The following is a 4,133-nucleotide window of genomic DNA, read 5'->3' on the forward strand; positions in this document are numbered from 1 at the left end:
AGGAAGGAAGACTTAACTTTGTGGGAATTAATCTTTGAACGTCAAGATGCTTTCCAAAGACATTTATTGACATCATGTAGATAGGAACAAGGCACTTATCATATTACATATATATTTTTTCTTTTCCAACCGGGATAATCTGTCTATATATAATCTATAGTCAGTATGGCTGTTTTCATCCGATATATATTAGAGCCATCGCTTCAAGGTACAAGAAAAATGAGGTTATCATGAATAACACTGTGGTTGTGTTGAGTTACCTGTGTCCTTCTTGCTTTGTGATTAATCGTGTGGGTAGGTGGTACTCTCTTCTCCAACTGTTACATGGAAATCCCTGTTGTTACTTGTACCTTGAGTGACTTTCCAGAAACTCTCTGTTCAGCAAAATGCTAGGTTTCTACCTGAACTCTTCTGTGGTCTCTTTGCTTGTGTTTGGGGGTAAAGAACGTCTCATAGTTTAAAGAAAATCTTAGAACTTTCACTCCAGTTAGCTCTGAGAGCACTTTAAACTACTGAGTTCCAGATATGGCAGCTTCTCACAGCTTTGTGAAGAGATTTGCCACCTTTTTGTTTGGGATGCTGACTCAGGAAATTGACATTCAACTGTTGTGCTTTTAAAAGTATTTGCTGTGACTTCATTTTTTTCCCCTTCTGACAGTTGAAGCAGAAAGGTGGATTAACTTTCTTGATTCCAATTATCTTTCCTATAGTCTATTGCTGATATGCTCTTGTGTCAGCTAAGTTATGTGAAGAAACAGAAAATGTCATCTAGAAAATGTGATGGCGTTTGAGGGAAGGTGTGAAAGGTATTTCTTGTCATTGATAACTCTCTGAGAACTTTCTTTAAAAGGCAAGTAGAATTCTTTTGAAATATTTGAATTGGATAGACTTTTTTTGTTGTTTTTTTTTTTCCCGGCCAAATTTCCTGAACGATTACCATGCAAATGCCAACGTTTGTTTTTAGAAAAGATGTCCATTGAGGAAGAAGGGTGTTTGAGGGTTTTATCGAAGGTGTTCTACATAGCATGATAGGTCTTCTCTTTTGTTTATTTGTTATTTCAAGTTTTCAGACAATACGTCCTGTCTCGGTAAGATAAGGTTGTCACTACTGGGGGAGGAAGTGGGGGTAACGTGATGCTAGGATAATATCTAGCAAACATTGAGACTGCATGTGTGTGCCACCTTGTTTGATTTTGACTTTCCAGATGTTAAAAGGTCTTTAGTGTACACAGCCATTACCTTTTAATTGAAAACAACTGTTTGGGATGTCTGAATAGTTTATGAAGTTGAGTTTTTTTTCTCTTTCTTTCTTTCTTTCTTTCTTTTCTTTTCTTGTTTGTTTGTTTGTTTTTTCAAGACAGGGTTTCCCTGTGTAGCTTTGGAGCCTGTTCTGGAACTCACTCTGTAAACCAGGCTGGCCTTGAACTCACAGAGATCCACCTGGCTCTGCCTCCCTAGTGCTGGGATTAAAAGTGTGAGCCGAGTAGTATTCCATTGTGTATATGTACCACATTTTGTTTATCCATTCTTCAGTTGAAGGGCATCTGGGTTGTTTCCATGTTCTGGCTATTACAAACAATGCTGATATGAACATAGCTGAACAAGTGCTCTTATGGTGTGGTTGAGCATTTCTTGGGTATATGCCCAAGAGTGGTATAGCTGGATCTTGGGGGAGATTGATTCCCAATTTTCTAAGAAAGCGCCATATTGATTTCCAAAGTGGTTGTACAAGCTTGCATTCCCACCAGCAGTGGAGGAGAGTTCCCCTAGCTCCACATCCTCTCCAGCATAAGGTGTCTTCAGTGTTTTTGATCTTAGCCATTCTGACAGGCGTAAGGTGGTATCTCAGAGTTGTTTTGATTTGCATTAGCTGGAAGAGCAAAAAATGTCCCTAATGTATTTGTGCATCTTGAGAAGGAGATTTCCAGGAAAGATGATGGAAGTGGATTGGCTCTCATCAGCTGCATTTGATCACTTTGAAAGCAGAATTCAAAGGAGATGCAATATAGCTGAGATCTTCTGAGTTGGAAAATAAAACTTTTGCAGTTTCTATTTCTCTAAGAAGCCATGGGAATCTTGACAAAAGCAATAATAAAGTCACAGATTTAAAACTAAAAAAAAAAAAAAAAAGTGTGAGCCACCACTGCCCAGCTAAGTTTTGTTTTCTTAAATTACATTTTTTTTAATAATCATTCACTATTATTTGTAAGTGTTCACTTTTCCCATTGCACTATTGAATCATCTATGTGTTTCTTTCAACATATTGAGAAAGTTAGGTTACATTTAAAATGTTATCCCTTTTTCAATTATTGTTGGACAATTTCATACATGCATTAGCAATTAATCTATCCTTGTTTTTGAGGAAAGGCATATCCCTCAAGCTTTGTGGGTGGGTGAAGGAACTGCTTACAGGGGTGAGATTAAAAAGGTGCTTTGACTCTGCCAGGCAGATCTCTGTGAGTTCGAGGCCAGCCTGGTCTACAGAGCAAGATCCACGATAGGCACCAAAACTACACAGAGAAACCCCGTCTCGAAAACGGAAAAAAAAAAAAAAAGCACTTTGGTTAGAGGCCATGAAGTAGGTGGAATGTCTTAACCATATGCTTGTTGTTAGGCCCAAGGGCCTCTTCCATCCTTGTCAAAAGTGCTAGCCCAGGCTGGCTTCAAACTCATGGTCCTCCATAGGTGGCAATGTCTTAATCATATGCTTGTTGTTAGGCCCAAGGGCCTTTTCCATCCTTGTCAAAAGTGCTAGCCCAGGCTGGCTTTGAGCTCATGATCCTCCAGCCTCTGCCTCCTTCAGCAAATCCAACCTACCAGGGTGCGCCACCGCAGCCTCCTTTGTAGCTTAGCCACCATAACCATCATGAATGACACAGTAACGTTCCGGACCAGGAAGTTCATGGCTAACCGTCTGCTTCAGAGGAAACACATGGTCATTGATGTCCTTCACCCTGGGAAGGCAATAATAGCACCAAAGCCTGAAATCCAGGAAAAGCTAGCCAAAATGTACAAAACCACACCAGATGTCACCTTTGTGTTTGGATTCAGAAACCACTTTGGTGGCGGCAATGTAACAGGCTTTGGCATGATCTATGATTCTCTAGATTAATCAAAGAAGAAGGAGCCCAAACACAGACTTGCAAGACATGGTCTCTATGAGAAGAAGACCTCCCCCAAACAGAGAAAGGAATGAAGAAGGTCAGGGGGACGGCGAAGGCCAATGTTGGTGCTGGCAAAAAGCCAAAGGAGTAGATCTGCGGTGACTTCATCTGCTGTGATAGGCAGACAGTTTCGGAGAGGACAAATAAACTATGTGAAAAAAGAAAAAACGGAACTGTGAAGACTGTGCAATCTAGACAGAAAGCGGCAGCTGGAAGTTCGATTTGAGTTCTTTGTCTTGAAAATTACATCACCATGTCTTTGGATGATGTTGCAGTATGAGAGACAAAGAAAACGACTTCAGAAGTTCTGTTGTTGGAGGTTGGGCTCTCTTAATTTCTCCACAGTGGAAACTAAAACCATTGTTTCTCAAGTCTCACAGGGATCACAGTTATACGAGGGAGAGTGAAGACTGACTGCTTCTTGGTGACGGCAGTCAAAAATACAAATTTTCAGCAGTATACTGGCTATTTTTTTCCTCTTTACTTGGCAGAAGAATTCTTGTAAATTTAAATAATGCTTGATGCACTAAGTCTCATTGAGCTGATGACCATCATTTCAATGTAAATGCCACGTTCTCAGTGAGAGTTCCTGCCTTGCCTTCCTCTTCGTATTTATTTGGTCTATAACAATTAAATAGAGATGAATCAGCTCCTTTAGTTCTTAATTTCCTCCAGCTTAGTAATTGAGTGTTGCCAGAATAAGAAAGCTCCTCTAATCATTCTCAAGATGTCTTCCCATTCGCCACCCAGTCTCCTCAGCCTAATGAGCAATCAACAGAACATTTAGTGGCCATGCGGAGGCTACATAGCAATTTTATTGCTCTAGGTTTAGCGAACAAAAAAAAAAAGGAGATCATGTCATTTGAGTGAAAACAGGAAGGAAAAAGGAAAAAAAAGACAGCAGAACTTCCTTTAACTTTAGAAAAAGAAATGAGAGGGCATACTATGGAGGAAAGAAGAAAGTTGCCA

At 40.0% G+C, this 4,133-nt stretch overlaps 2 pseudogenes; one reads left to right on the plus strand and one right to left on the minus strand.

Annotated features, from left to right (window-relative positions):
• Window positions 1-2,552: 2,552 nt before the first annotated feature.
• LOC128119536 (uncharacterized) lies at window positions 2,553-2,671 on the minus strand (annotated as a pseudogene).
• Window positions 2,672-2,866: 195 nt separating this feature from the next.
• LOC128119402 (40S ribosomal protein S24-like) lies at window positions 2,867-3,255 on the plus strand (annotated as a pseudogene).
• Window positions 3,256-4,133: the final 878 nt, after the last annotated feature.

Source organism: Peromyscus californicus, unplaced genomic scaffold, assembly GCF_007827085.1.
Source record: "Peromyscus californicus insignis strain IS unplaced genomic scaffold, ASM782708v3 Scaffold_23__1_contigs__length_62951481, whole genome shotgun sequence".
In the NCBI taxonomy this organism is placed as follows: domain Eukaryota; kingdom Metazoa; phylum Chordata; class Mammalia; order Rodentia; family Cricetidae; genus Peromyscus; species Peromyscus californicus.